At 49.2% G+C, this 14,844-nt stretch overlaps 9 non-coding genes and 1 pseudogene across 9 annotated transcripts; all 10 read right to left on the bottom strand.

Annotated features, from left to right (window-relative positions):
• Positions 1 to 3,649: 3,649 nt before the first annotated feature.
• On the bottom strand, positions 3,650 to 3,814 carry LOC148996451 (U1 spliceosomal RNA). The gene has a single exon (XR_016150318.1). It is a non-coding gene; the product is annotated as a U1 spliceosomal RNA (small nuclear RNA).
• Positions 3,815 to 4,146: 332 nt separating this feature from the next.
• On the bottom strand, positions 4,147 to 4,337 carry LOC148996450 (U2 spliceosomal RNA). Its single transcript, XR_016148471.1, has one exon. It is a non-coding gene; the product is annotated as a U2 spliceosomal RNA (small nuclear RNA).
• A 1,111-nt stretch (positions 4,338 to 5,448) lies between these two features.
• On the bottom strand, positions 5,449 to 5,613 carry LOC148996449 (U1 spliceosomal RNA). Its single transcript, XR_016150317.1, has one exon. It is a non-coding gene; the product is annotated as a U1 spliceosomal RNA (small nuclear RNA).
• Positions 5,614 to 5,945: 332 nt separating this feature from the next.
• On the bottom strand, positions 5,946 to 6,136 carry LOC148996448 (U2 spliceosomal RNA). The gene has a single exon (XR_016148470.1). It is a non-coding gene; the product is annotated as a U2 spliceosomal RNA (small nuclear RNA).
• A 1,111-nt stretch (positions 6,137 to 7,247) lies between these two features.
• LOC148996447 (U1 spliceosomal RNA) lies at positions 7,248 to 7,412 on the bottom strand. Its single transcript, XR_016150316.1, has one exon. It is a non-coding gene; the product is annotated as a U1 spliceosomal RNA (small nuclear RNA).
• A 332-nt stretch (positions 7,413 to 7,744) lies between these two features.
• LOC148996446 (U2 spliceosomal RNA) lies at positions 7,745 to 7,935 on the bottom strand. Its single transcript, XR_016148467.1, has one exon. It is a non-coding gene; the product is annotated as a U2 spliceosomal RNA (small nuclear RNA).
• Positions 7,936 to 9,046: 1,111 nt separating this feature from the next.
• LOC148996445 (U1 spliceosomal RNA) lies at positions 9,047 to 9,211 on the bottom strand. The gene has a single exon (XR_016150315.1). It is a non-coding gene; the product is annotated as a U1 spliceosomal RNA (small nuclear RNA).
• A 332-nt stretch (positions 9,212 to 9,543) lies between these two features.
• On the bottom strand, positions 9,544 to 9,734 carry LOC148996444 (U2 spliceosomal RNA). Its single transcript, XR_016148466.1, has one exon. It is a non-coding gene; the product is annotated as a U2 spliceosomal RNA (small nuclear RNA).
• Positions 9,735 to 10,845: 1,111 nt separating this feature from the next.
• LOC148996443 (U1 spliceosomal RNA) lies at positions 10,846 to 11,010 on the bottom strand. Its single transcript, XR_016150314.1, has one exon. It is a non-coding gene; the product is annotated as a U1 spliceosomal RNA (small nuclear RNA).
• A 332-nt stretch (positions 11,011 to 11,342) lies between these two features.
• On the bottom strand, positions 11,343 to 11,517 carry LOC148996442 (U2 spliceosomal RNA; annotated as a pseudogene).
• Positions 11,518 to 14,844: the final 3,327 nt, after the last annotated feature.

Raw genomic sequence — 14,844 nt, 5'->3', positions numbered from 1 at the left:
TTCCTATCTTTCTAAAAAACTGTCTCGTCCGTTCTTTTACCATCTCCCACCACTGTGCACGTGAGTCGTAGAAGTCTTGGAGGGTCTGCCATTGGCTGAACTGCTCCCTGTACTCACTGACTACATCTTTATCTTCCAAAAGGGAGCAGTTCAGCTTCCACAGCCCTCCCCCTGCAGTCACACCAGTGGGGAGTGAAAGGGTGCATGACAGCATTGTGTGATCTGAAAAGAAGAGGGGGGTTAATGTTGCATCGGTTGGCAGGCAGTCCCGTGTAAAAACGTAGTCAATGCGAGAGGCTCTGGTGCCGTCACCACTGAACCAGGTGAAGCCCTCCTCTCTCTGATGCATTGCTTTAAAACAGTCCACTAATTTAAAATCTCTAACTAAATCCTGCAATAAAACCGACGTTTTGTCAACTTTAAAATCTTCTGTCCTCTTCCTGTCTTTCTTGGTTAAAACGCAATTAAAATCCCCTGCTACCACTAGGGGAGCCCTACCTAACATGTGGGGCTGCAGGTCTTCTAAAAGCTCATACCTATTGTTTTTGTCTGTAAAACCATACACATTTAAGATGTTAAAATCCTTACCTAAAAAAGTCAGATTAGCTAAAATTGCCCGCCCGTCCCTCACCACAGTGCTGCCCTTCACCAAGATATTGGGGTTTTGTATTAAAATGGCGACACCGTCATTTTTATTAAAATTGGACCCACTCCAAACGGAAACTCCTGGGGTCCAAATCTCCTCCCACTTTCTGTAATTGGATAAAAAAGGCAGACCACATTCTTGCAATAAAAACACATCTGACTTAAAAGTTTTTAAAAAGGATAGGACACTCTGTGCTCGTATATTGCTCCTCACACTTCTCACATTGATGGTGGAGATAGTGAGAGCCATGAGCAGTATGGTTAAAAGGGTATGAGACATTTAAAAGCAACAAAAGGACTACAGAGATTTAATTAAAATCAGGTTATTTCTTGTTGCACTTGCCGTCCCTTTTCCCCAGAAAGCCTGGGATCAGGGAGGAAAGTGCTTGACGTCTCAGGGCTCACAGAGAGAACCTCTTGTGAAGCCTTTGGCGTCGATGTTCTTAGCTTAAAATGCAGAAAAGATACTTCATTAGGAGAGTCTGTGGGCCACACACGGTCTAGATCTTCCATGGGGGAACTATCTAGCCGGTGCGCTACCCGCAGCTTTTTCTCCTCTGTTTGGACCAGAGGAGATCTCGCAGTTCTTTTCTGCACTTGAGCATTGGGAAGAGAAGAATCTGTCTCACTCCCACTAGTTGACCCACTAGCCTCAGACACGGTGACAAGGGAGGAAGCCGTTTCCTCCTCTTTGTCGTCCACCTCTTCTTTACCATTATCATTTTGAGGATTGGCTTCCTCCCCCTGACCAGCTGTTCGAGTTGACTCCGCCCCTGTGGCCGCCCCACTTCCTTCTTCCAGTCCAATCCCTGAGGCTGGCTGAGGATTTGAATTTCCCGCCAAAACCTCAGGGCCCGCCTCCTTTATCGTTTGCTCTTTGGGTGGGGCGGCCATTTTGTTGTTTTTTAGCTTGTTGGCAAAACTTTGGGGGCAGTCTCTGTAGAGATGGGATGATTCTCCACAGAGGTTGCACTTTCTGCCATTTTTGCACTCTTCAAAAGTGTGTCCAATTTCTCTGCACTTCCTACACACTACTTCTTGGCACGCCTCGGCGAGATGCCCAAGTTGGCCACACTTGCGGCATAGCTTGGGCATCCCTTGATAATGGATGTAACCTCTATTCTCTCCCAACACAATCATAGAAGGAATTTGACTCAGGCCATGGTAGCTGTTGGGATCTGCCCATTGTTTAATGGGCACTCTCCACGCACAGCTCCAGATACCGTCTTCATCTAAAACCTTGACTGGTTGACCACGAATAGAGCAATATCTTGCCAACCATACAGCAATGTCTTCTCCACTAACTGTTTCATTAAACATCCTGACAATCACCACTTTCAGCGAATTATCAGTCAGTTTTTCCACAGTGAACATGGAGAAATTGGCTTTACACAATTCATACCGAGCCCAAAAAGTACTTAGCAAGGAAGCAGAAGCAAAACTAACGTCAAAGCCATGATTCAGGGGCAGAGTCAACAAGCAATTAATATCAATAGCCTTAAAACCGAGAGTCTGTTGGATGCACTTCCTGGAAAAGTCCAACCTGGACATCGCCTGGAGAGTGCCATCCTCCTTTGTCTTAAATTTAAAACGCACGCTGTGGTGCCTCCTCATGCCGGCACGAGCAGCCGACATGTTGGAGGCACCACTAGCCTGCTGCGGCTAAAATCCAACAATAAATATACAATAAATAAATTAAAACCTGCTTACCTTAAAACCAGAAGATTCCTCGTAGAACGAGTCGTCAATTAAAAGCCGCTTGTCAATGTACCTCCTGAAGGGTGTATGTCCCGTGTGACAAGCAACACACGAGACCAAGTCCAACAAGAGGCGATCGCTGTCTCAGACGTCCGACCAGACCACTAGATCTTAGCCAAAAGGCCGAGAAGCGATGACGCAGCGACGCCGAGGCGGGGGAGCCGGCAAAGGCCACGCCCACCTGGGCCGCGGCGAGAGGGTCTAAGGTCGCCGGCAAACAAGCTCAGCTCAGATTGGTTGACACCGAAAATGGATCACAACAGAGTGCACAGCAAAGACACTCTGGAGTGCAACCTGGGATTTTGGATCATCAACATTCCGCCTTAAAAGTGAGCGGGCAGACCAAAGCGTCCGTGGTAGAGACTTGAAACTCTGAGGGATGGTAGGACCGGCCCGGTACTACAACCTCACCAAGGCTCGCCCCGATCGGCCCCAAGGTGGCGCTGCAGCGATCAAAAGTACGAAATGGCTCGTAACTCCTCGACCGTCGGTCGCAGACCCAAGTGTCTTACATCACCGGAATCCTTGGCTCGAGCCGAACAAGATGCATGCCTCGGATTGGGTGGTCGCGCTGGCGAGATTTTCGGGTATTTTGGATTTTCTGAAAAACCTACTTTTGCACACTAGTCCTAGGTTTTTTGCCCGATCTGACCCAAACCGGTGCAGAAAGATTCTCTGGAGTCTGACTGCCAACAGGGATCGGGAAACAGTTGGAATTTCCATCCACGTTGGCGACGGTACGCCAAAACGTTGGGGGTGGGCGAGGCGGGCTTTACTTGAACGGCTATAACTCTCCAACGGAATGAGACAATTGCACCCAACTCGGTACACCTGTGTACGGGCTCAGCCCGTGGTCACGTGAAGAGGAATGCGGCGACTGGCCACTTGGTGGCGCTGTAAACAGAAAAAAACACAACATGGGTGGCTGTGTATCACGTGACGTTTCACACGTGCACAATGTTTTCATACCACATGATAGAACTCCTCATTCCGAACAACTTTGCCTCCAGGACAACTGCTGTGAACTAAGTCGTCCGTCAAATATTGGAGACTATTTGAAGAATTGAGGAGAAAAAAGAAAACCCTCCTCACACAGACCGGTCCTAGACTGTTTCGTATCTCTCGAGCAACCGCCGCAGTTCAACTCTCTGGACTGCCTCTGGATATTGAAGAAGTGGAGAAAAAAAACAAAACAAAAGAACCTCAAGTGGAGCTTTAACAATCTGCCCTTTTAACCAGTGTTGTCCAGGGGAGAGCGCGAACGCAGTCCCCCACTACCATAAATTATGCAGTCGAGATTCCCACATTTGGGGAATTCGCAGGGGTCAGCACAACCCAGAGTGCAATGGCCGAGCCTCGCCCTGGGTGAACCACCTTCCTGATCATGGTGTCTCCCCTGCCAGGTAAGTATGAATTCCCAGGCCTTCAGTCAGAAGCACCCTGTCCCTCTCCCCAATCCTCACCAGCGGTTTGCCAGTCAAAAAAGGGGCTTTTTTTTTTTTTTTTGCACGCTCCGCATCCGGCTCCATGAGCCATAAATGTACATAATGCGCCGTCCCCGAATAGTGGACGGATCAGATGTTAAACCGACAGAGGAACAGGGGTTCCTTTTTGTCTTGTTTTTACACCACAATTCTACCCAGGCTAGTATAGCACATGATCACCTACAACACCCACTCACACTAGCTCCATTACCACCGTCTGCCACACAAGACCACTACATTTCTTTCATTGAACACTTTAGGAGGGTGCACCGTTCCCAGAAGTACTGCAATACCGGGTCGATGCGTGGAGTGGACGGAGCAAGCCCCTATTCCATCTCCCAGGACCAAAAATCAATTTAATATGTGGTGCCCGGGTAGGGCACGTATCAGATATTAAACTGATAAGAACAGATACTACACTTGATCTTAGCCAAAAGGCCGAGAAGCGATGACGCAGCGACGCCGAGGCGGGGGAGCCGGCAAAGGCCACGCCCACCTGGGCCGCGGCGAGAGGGTCTAAGGTCGCCGGCAAACAAGCTCAGCTCAGATTGGTTGACACCGAAAATGGATCACAACAGAGTGCACAGCAAAGACACTCTGGAGTGCAACCTGGGATTTTGGATCATCAACATTCCGCCTTAAAAGTGAGCGGGCAGACCAAAGCGTCCGTGGTAGAGACTTGAAACTCTGAGGGATGGTAGGACCGGCCCGGTACTACAACCTCACCAAGGCTCGCCCCGATCGGCCCCAAGGTGGCGCTGCAGCGATCAAAAGTACGAAATGGCTCGTAACTCCTCGACCGTCGGTCGCAGACCCAAGTGTCTTACATCACCGGAATCCTTGGCTCGAGCCGAACAAGATGCATGCCTCGGATTGGGTGGTCGCGCTGGCGAGATTTTCGGGTATTTTGGATTTTCTGAAAAACCTACTTTTGCACACTAGTCCTAGGTTTTTTGCCCGATCTGACCCAAACCGGTGCAGAAAGATTCTCTGGAGTCTGACTGCCAACAGGGATCGGGAAACAGTTGGAATTTCCATCCACGTTGGCGACGGTACGCCAAAACGTTGGGGGTGGGCGAGGCGGGCTTTACTTGAACGGCTATAACTCTCCAACGGAATGAGACAATTGCACCCAACTCGGTACACCTGTGTACGGGCTCAGCCCGTGGTCACGTGAAGAGGAATGCGGCGACTGGCCACTTGGTGGCGCTGTAAACAGAAAAAAACACAACATGGGTGGCTGTGTATCACGTGACGTTTCACACGTGCACAATGTTTTCATACCACATGATAGAACTCCTCATTCCGAACAACTTTGCCTCCAGGACAACTGCTGTGAACTAAGTCGTCCGTCAAATATTGGAGACTATTTGAAGAATTGAGGAGAAAAAAGAAAACCCTCCTCACACAGACCGGTCCTAGACTGTTTCGTATCTCTCGAGCAACCGCCGCAGTTCAACTCTCTGGACTGCCTCTGGATATTGAAGAAGTGGAGAAAAAAAACAAAACAAAAGAACCTCAAGTGGAGCTTTAACAATCTGCCCTTTTAACCAGTGTTGTCCAGGGGAGAGCGCGAACGCAGTCCCCCACTACCATAAATTATGCAGTCGAGATTCCCACATTTGGGGAATTCGCAGGGGTCAGCACAACCCAGAGTGCAATGGCCGAGCCTCGCCCTGGGTGAACCACCTTCCTGATCATGGTGTCTCCCCTGCCAGGTAAGTATGAATTCCCAGGCCTTCAGTCAGAAGCACCCTGTCCCTCTCCCCAATCCTCACCAGCGGTTTGCCAGTCAAAAAAGGGGCTTTTTTTTTTTTTTTTGCACGCTCCGCATCCGGCTCCATGAGCCATAAATGTACATAATGCGCCGTCCCCGAATAGTGGACGGATCAGATGTTAAACCGACAGAGGAACAGGGGTTCCTTTTTGTCTTGTTTTTACACCACAATTCTACCCAGGCTAGTATAGCACATGATCACCTACAACACCCACTCACACTAGCTCCATTATCACCGTCTGCCACACAAGACCACTACATTTCTTTCATTGAACACTTTAGGAGGGTGCACCGTTCCCAGAAGTACTGCAATACCGGGTCGATGCGTGGAGTGGACGGAGCAAGCCCCTATTCCATCTCCCAGGACCAAAAATCAATTTAATATGTGGTGCCCGGGTAGGGCACGTATCAGATATTAAACTGATAAGAACAGATACTACACTTGATCTTAGCCAAAAGGCCGAGAAGCGATGACGCAGCGACGCCGAGGCGGGGGAGCCGGCAAAGGCCACGCCCACCTGGGCCGCGGCGAGAGGGTCTAAGGTCGCCGGCAAACAAGCTCAGCTCAGATTGGTTGACACCGAAAATGGATCACAACAGAGTGCACAGCAAAGACACTCTGGAGTGCAACCTGGGATTTTGGATCATCAACATTCCGCCTTAAAAGTGAGCGGGCAGACCAAAGCGTCCGTGGTAGAGACTTGAAACTCTGAGGGATGGTAGGACCGGCCCGGTACTACAACCTCACCAAGGCTCGCCCCGATCGGCCCCAAGGTGGCGCTGCAGCGATCAAAAGTACGAAATGGCTCGTAACTCCTCGACCGTCGGTCGCAGACCCAAGTGTCTTACATCACCGGAATCCTTGGCTCGAGCCGAACAAGATGCATGCCTCGGATTGGGTGGTCGCGCTGGCGAGATTTTCGGGTATTTTGGATTTTCTGAAAAACCTACTTTTGCACACTAGTCCTAGGTTTTTTGCCCGATCTGACCCAAACCGGTGCAGAAAGATTCTCTGGAGTCTGACTGCCAACAGGGATCGGGAAACAGTTGGAATTTCCATCCACGTTGGCGACGGTACGCCAAAACGTTGGGGGTGGGCGAGGCGGGCTTTACTTGAACGGCTATAACTCTCCAACGGAATGAGACAATTGCACCCAACTCGGTACACCTGTGTACGGGCTCAGCCCGTGGTCACGTGAAGAGGAATGCGGCGACTGGCCACTTGGTGGCGCTGTAAACAGAAAAAAACACAACATGGGTGGCTGTGTATCACGTGACGTTTCACACGTGCACAATGTTTTCATACCACATGATAGAACTCCTCATTCCGAACAACTTTGCCTCCAGGACAACTGCTGTGAACTAAGTCGTCCGTCAAATATTGGAGACTATTTGAAGAATTGAGGAGAAAAAAGAAAACCCTCCTCACACAGACCGGTCCTAGACTGTTTCGTATCTCTCGAGCAACCGCCGCAGTTCAACTCTCTGGACTGCCTCTGGATATTGAAGAAGTGGAGAAAAAAAACAAAACAAAAGAACCTCAAGTGGAGCTTTAACAATCTGCCCTTTTAACCAGTGTTGTCCAGGGGAGAGCGCGAACGCAGTCCCCCACTACCATAAATTATGCAGTCGAGATTCCCACATTTGGGGAATTCGCAGGGGTCAGCACAACCCAGAGTGCAATGGCCGAGCCTCGCCCTGGGTGAACCACCTTCCTGATCATGGTGTCTCCCCTGCCAGGTAAGTATGAATTCCCAGGCCTTCAGTCAGAAGCACCCTGTCCCTCTCCCCAATCCTCACCAGCGGTTTGCCAGTCAAAAAAGGGGCTTTTTTTTTTTTTTTTGCACGCTCCGCATCCGGCTCCATGAGCCATAAATGTACATAATGCGCCGTCCCCGAATAGTGGACGGATCAGATGTTAAACCGACAGAGGAACAGGGGTTCCTTTTTGTCTTGTTTTTACACCACAATTCTACCCAGGCTAGTATAGCACATGATCACCTACAACACCCACTCACACTAGCTCCATTACCACCGTCTGCCACACAAGACCACTACATTTCTTTCATTGAACACTTTAGGAGGGTGCACCGTTCCCAGAAGTACTGCAATACCGGGTCGATGCGTGGAGTGGACGGAGCAAGCCCCTATTCCATCTCCCAGGACCAAAAATCAATTTAATATGTGGTGCCCGGGTAGGGCACGTATCAGATATTAAACTGATAAGAACAGATACTACACTTGATCTTAGCCAAAAGGCCGAGAAGCGATGACGCAGCGACGCCGAGGCGGGGGAGCCGGCAAAGGCCACGCCCACCTGGGCCGCGGCGAGAGGGTCTAAGGTCGCCGGCAAACAAGCTCAGCTCAGATTGGTTGACACCGAAAATGGATCACAACAGAGTGCACAGCAAAGACACTCTGGAGTGCAACCTGGGATTTTGGATCATCAACATTCCGCCTTAAAAGTGAGCGGGCAGACCAAAGCGTCCGTGGTAGAGACTTGAAACTCTGAGGGATGGTAGGACCGGCCCGGTACTACAACCTCACCAAGGCTCGCCCCGATCGGCCCCAAGGTGGCGCTGCAGCGATCAAAAGTACGAAATGGCTCGTAACTCCTCGACCGTCGGTCGCAGACCCAAGTGTCTTACATCACCGGAATCCTTGGCTCGAGCCGAACAAGATGCATGCCTCGGATTGGGTGGTCGCGCTGGCGAGATTTTCGGGTATTTTGGATTTTCTGAAAAACCTACTTTTGCACACTAGTCCTAGGTTTTTTGCCCGATCTGACCCAAACCGGTGCAGAAAGATTCTCTGGAGTCTGACTGCCAACAGGGATCGGGAAACAGTTGGAATTTCCATCCACGTTGGCGACGGTACGCCAAAACGTTGGGGGTGGGCGAGGCGGGCTTTACTTGAACGGCTATAACTCTCCAACGGAATGAGACAATTGCACCCAACTCGGTACACCTGTGTACGGGCTCAGCCCGTGGTCACGTGAAGAGGAATGCGGCGACTGGCCACTTGGTGGCGCTGTAAACAGAAAAAAACACAACATGGGTGGCTGTGTATCACGTGACGTTTCACACGTGCACAATGTTTTCATACCACATGATAGAACTCCTCATTCCGAACAACTTTGCCTCCAGGACAACTGCTGTGAACTAAGTCGTCCGTCAAATATTGGAGACTATTTGAAGAATTGAGGAGAAAAAAGAAAACCCTCCTCACACAGACCGGTCCTAGACTGTTTCGTATCTCTCGAGCAACCGCCGCAGTTCAACTCTCTGGACTGCCTCTGGATATTGAAGAAGTGGAGAAAAAAAACAAAACAAAAGAACCTCAAGTGGAGCTTTAACAATCTGCCCTTTTAACCAGTGTTGTCCAGGGGAGAGCGCGAACGCAGTCCCCCACTACCATAAATTATGCAGTCGAGATTCCCACATTTGGGGAATTCGCAGGGGTCAGCACAACCCAGAGTGCAATGGCCGAGCCTCGCCCTGGGTGAACCACCTTCCTGATCATGGTGTCTCCCCTGCCAGGTAAGTATGAATTCCCAGGCCTTCAGTCAGAAGCACCCTGTCCCTCTCCCCAATCCTCACCAGCGGTTTGCCAGTCAAAAAAGGGGCTTTTTTTTTTTTTTTTGCACGCTCCGCATCCGGCTCCATGAGCCATAAATGTACATAATGCGCCGTCCCCGAATAGTGGACGGATCAGATGTTAAACCGACAGAGGAACAGGGGTTCCTTTTTGTCTTGTTTTTACACCACAATTCTACCCAGGCTAGTATAGCACATGATCACCTACAACACCCACTCACACTAGCTCCATTATCACCGTCTGCCACACAAGACCACTACATTTCTTTCATTGAACACTTTAGGAGGGTGCACCGTTCCCAGAAGTACTGCAATACCGGGTCGATGCGTGGAGTGGACGGAGCAAGCCCCTATTCCATCTCCCAGGACCAAAAATCAATTTAATATGTGGTGCCCGGGTAGGGCACGTATCAGATATTAAACTGATAAGAACAGATACTACACTTGATCTTAGCCAAAAGGCCGAGAAGCGATGACGCAGCGACGCCGAGGCGGGGGAGCCGGCAAAGGCCACGCCCACCTGGGCCGCGGCGAGAGGGTCTAAGGTCGCCGGCAAACAAGCTCAGCTCAGATTGGTTGACACCGAAAATGGATCACAACAGAGTGCACAGCAAAGACACTCTGGAGTGCAACCTGGGATTTTGGATCATCAACATTCCGCCTTAAAAGTGAGCGGGCAGACCAAAGCGTCCGTGGTAGAGACTTGAAACTCTGAGGGATGGTAGGACCGGCCCGGTACTACAACCTCACCAAGGCTCGCCCCGATCGGCCCCAAGGTGGCGCTGCAGCGATCAAAAGTACGAAATGGCTCGTAACTCCTCGACCGTCGGTCGCAGACCCAAGTGTCTTACATCACCGGAATCCTTGGCTCGAGCCGAACAAGATGCATGCCTCGGATTGGGTGGTCGCGCTGGCGAGATTTTCGGGTATTTTGGATTTTCTGAAAAACCTACTTTTGCACACTAGTCCTAGGTTTTTTGCCCGATCTGACCCAAACCGGTGCAGAAAGATTCTCTGGAGTCTGACTGCCAACAGGGATCGGGAAACAGTTGGAATTTCCATCCACGTTGGCGACGGTACGCCAAAACGTTGGGGGTGGGCGAGGCGGGCTTTACTTGAACGGCTATAACTCTCCAACGGAATGAGACAATTGCACCCAACTCGGTACACCTGTGTACGGGCTCAGCCCGTGGTCACGTGAAGAGGAATGCGGCGACTGGCCACTTGGTGGCGCTGTAAACAGAAAAAAACACAACATGGGTGGCTGTGTATCACGTGACGTTTCACACGTGCACAATGTTTTCATACCACATGATAGAACTCCTCATTCCGAACAACTTTGCCTCCAGGACAACTGCTGTGAACTAAGTCGTCCGTCAAATATTGGAGACTATTTGAAGAATTGAGGAGAAAAAAGAAAACCCTCCTCACACAGACCGGTCCTAGACTGTTTCGTATCTCTCGAGCAACCGCCGCAGTTCAACTCTCTGGACTGCCTCTGGATATTGAAGAAGTGGAGAAAAAAAACAAAACAAAAGAACCTCAAGTGGAGCTTTAACAATCTGCCCTTTTAACCAGTGTTGTCCAGGGGAGAGCGCGAACGCAGTCCCCCACTACCATAAATTATGCAGTCGAGATTCCCACATTTGGGGAATTCGCAGGGGTCAGCACAACCCAGAGTGCAATGGCCGAGCCTCGCCCTGGGTGAACCACCTTCCTGATCATGGTGTCTCCCCTGCCAGGTAAGTATGAATTCCCAGGCCTTCAGTCAGAAGCACCCTGTCCCTCTCCCCAATCCTCACCAGCGGTTTGCCAGTCAAAAAAGGGGCTTTTTTTTTTTTTTTTGCACGCTCCGCATCCGGCTCCATGAGCCATAAATGTACATAATGCGCCGTCCCCGAATAGTGGACGGATCAGATGTTAAACCGACAGAGGAACAGGGGTTCCTTTTTGTCTTGTTTTTACACCACAATTCTACCCAGGCTAGTATAGCACATGATCACCTACAACACCCACTCACACTAGCTCCATTATCACCGTCTGCCACACAAGACCACTACATTTCTTTCATTGAACACTTTAGGAGGGTGCACCGTTCCCAGAAGTACTGCAATACCGGGTCGATGCGTGGAGTGGACGGAGCAAGCCCCTATTCCATCTCCCAGGACCAAAAATCAATTTAATATGTGGTGCCCGGGTAGGGCACGTATCAGATATTAAACTGATAAGAACAGATTTTTTTCTTTCGAAAAGTTTTATTGTCACAGTGTCATTCCATTATTTCCATTTGCATGTACATTTTTTCTTTTAGATCACATTTTTACACATATTAAAAGGGACACATTATTTACTGTTAAAAGTTTCTTGTGTTTGTGTGTTGTGTAAAAAGTCCATGTATGTTTTAAAAGACAGGTAAATGGTTCAAATAATAGGAATAAAACAATAAAACATGTCAGATAAAAAACAATAAAACAATAAATTATGCCACTTAAAACATCTCTTGTACAGGATCGAGGGTGAGTCCCTATCAAGAATGTCCATTCACTCCAGGTCTCCAGAACAGGCCTCGGACTCCCCGCTTCCAGTGCCCAGCGGAGATCCCCTCTCCTCCGGCCCGCTGGCCCGCTGTTCCCGTAGCCAGAGTGGTGAGGGTGCATCTACGGGCAGCCAGGTACGGTGGCGGCCGGGACCCTCTCCGTGTGACCCCGGCCCCCCCATCCGAATAACGACGTGCGGCCCACCCTGCAGCGTTGATCTTATTCTTTGCTCGCACGCGTGGAGGGGGACCGTCACGCGTTTCCCCACCAGCAGGTTTCTGGTGGCCCAGATGGCATCCTTTATATGGTTGAGGGTGAGCCAGAGCGAGGCAAACGTTGGTGGTGTCAACTCCTTCAAGCCCTGACCCACCCCCAGGATGGCGAGCTTGTAGTCCACCTGGGCCCGACCCGCCGGCAGGCACGGGAAAAACAGGGGGCCGGTCTTGGCCCACAGGTCCCGCGCAGCGCCGCACTCCCAGAGCAGATGTTGGACGGTCTCCGGGGAACCACATCCGGACCGTGGGCAGGTGGGGTTTTTGGCCATGCCTCTGGAGTGCATGACCGCCCTGACCGGGAGGATCTCATGAGCCACCATCCACGACAAGTCCTTGAGCCTGTTCTGGAGAGCTGGGTGGGCTGCGTTCCTCCAAACGTCTTTGACCTCACCTAGTGTGAGGCCTGGAACTGGACTCACCGATTCTCGATCCTGCACAAGAGAGACAAGAGACTTGTGGTTAGTTAAAATAGTGGCATCATTTGTTTCTAAAAGGTATTTCTTTAAAAATGTCTTAATAAAAAGGTGTTCTTTTGACAAATTAAAAGACACTGGACTTTTAAGATCAATGGGTAAAATTTTCAAGCTTCTTAGGTATGCCCCCATCCAGAATCGGGTCATGGCTGCTGTCTTGTGTTCTCTGGATGGGGTCAGTGCATACTGGATGTGGAGGGCGGCAAAGCGGCTGCCTAAAAACAGGTGGGGGTCTGGGAGGCCTTTCCCGCCATTCTCTTTTTTCTTTTTGACGACCTCCCTCTTGAGTCTTTCCCACTTGGACCCCCACAGGAAGTAAAATACCGCCCTCTCCAACTTGGCTAGGAATCGTCTTGGGGGACTAAAAACAGAACAGACAAGTAAAATCAGTGGTAAAATCACAGCTTTATAAATTAAAATCTTGCCTTCTAGCGTCAGTTGTCTTAGTCCCCAAAAGCCCAGTCTTTGCCTAACTTTCCCTAACATGTCAGTCCAGTTACCTTGTCCTCCACCCTCCCTGTCAAATTTCACACCTAAAATTTTCAAATCATTTTCTTTAAAATCCAAATCTAGTCCTCCTGTGTCCATGTCGCCCCACGGCCCGAAGAGCAGGGCCTCGGACTTACTCCTGTTAAGCTTGGCGCCCGAGGCCCGACCGTACCAGTCAGTCAAGTCCATTGCTCTTCGTACTGATAAAAGGTCAGTCGCTAAAAGAGTCACGTCATCCATATATAAAACACAGGTCGCCGTCAGTCCACCAGTTCCTGGGATGTCTAGTCCTTTAATCCATTTATCCCTTCTCAAGATCTGTGCCAGTGGCTCAATACAAGCCACATACAGAAGGGGAGATAAAGGACACCCCTGACGGACACCGCTGTGGATATTTACAGCTTTGGAAAGATGCCCATTTACAAGAAATTTGCTGCTTAAGCCCTCATACAGCAGCCCCACCCAAGCTATAAACCTCTCTGGAAAGCCCATTTTTTGCAGTACCTGAAAGAGGTACTGGTGCGAGACCCGATCAAAGGCTTTTTCAAAATCTAAATTTAGGGCTACAAGCCGGATGTTTCTGTCTCTCGCATAACAGATGGCATCTCTAATCAGAACTAGGCTGTCTGTTATCTTTCTTCTGGGCACAGCGCAAGCTTGATCCGGGTGGATTACGTCCTCTAAAACGGTCGACATACGTGTAGCTAAAATTTTACTAAAAAGTTTGCAATCAAAATTTAAAAGAGTGATAGGTCTCCAATTTTTTAAGTCAGTCCGGTCACCTTTTTTGTAAAGTAAAGAAACTATCCCTATTCTAAAACTGTCCGGAAGTCTGTCAAGGGTCTCAAAGTCCTTAAAAACAGTCAGTAATTCGTGAGCTAAAATGTCCCAAAAGGTAAGATAAAACTCCAGGGGGAGTCCATCTGCCCCTGGGGATTTACCCCTCTTAAAACCTTTCAGTGCTTTTTGAGTTTCTAAAATGGTAAAATCTTGTATTAAAAGCTCATTTGGACTCTTTACTTCCTTGACTAAAAAATTTAAAACTTCCTTTAGAGTGGTGTCATGTACATCTTTTGGACTGTATAACTCTTGGTAAAAATACTCAACCCCTTTTAAAATTTCATCTGTTGTTTTTACGTCCCTCCCTTCTACTTTTACACTAGTTATAGCCCCTCCCCTTGTTAATATCTTTTAAAAAAAATACCTAGTACATTTTTCACCTTCTTCTATCTCTCTCTCTTTACTTCTTAAAATAAACCCTTTACTTTGATAACTGGATAAAACTGACATTTCTTTCTTGACCTCTTTCATTTCGTCATTAAAATCAAAACCATTATTAAAAAGATTAAAATATCTTTGTAGTCTTTTTTGCAGCCCCATCATGTATCTCTTTTCCCTATTCTTCTTGTCCCTTCCTACTTTCCTAAAAAACTGTCTTGTCCGGTCCTTTACCATCTCCCACCACTGTGCGCGTGTATCGTAAAAGTCTTGGAGGGTCTGCCATTGGCTGAACTGCTCCCTATATTCCCTTACTACATCCTCATCTTCTAAGAGGGAGCAGTTCAGCTTCCACAGCCCTCCCCCTACCGTCACACCTGTGGGCAGTGAAAGGGTGGAAGACAGCATTAAGTGGTCAGAAAAGAAAAGGGGGGTGACTGTAGCATCGGTTGGCGGGCAGTCTCTTGTAAAAATATAGTCGATGCGAGAGGCTCTGGAGCCATCACTACTGAACCAAGTGTAGCCCTCCTCTCTTTGATGCACATTTTTAAAACAGTCGACTAATTTAAAATCTCTCACTAAGCCCTGCAAT

The sequence above is a fragment of the Pimephales promelas genome, chromosome 2, assembly GCF_988280905.1.
Source record: "Pimephales promelas chromosome 2, fPimPro1.hap1.1, whole genome shotgun sequence".
Taxonomy (NCBI): Eukaryota; Metazoa; Chordata; class Actinopteri; order Cypriniformes; family Leuciscidae; genus Pimephales; species Pimephales promelas.
The sequence above is the reverse complement of the archived record's forward strand: the minus strand, read 5'-3'. Positions and strand labels throughout refer to the sequence as shown.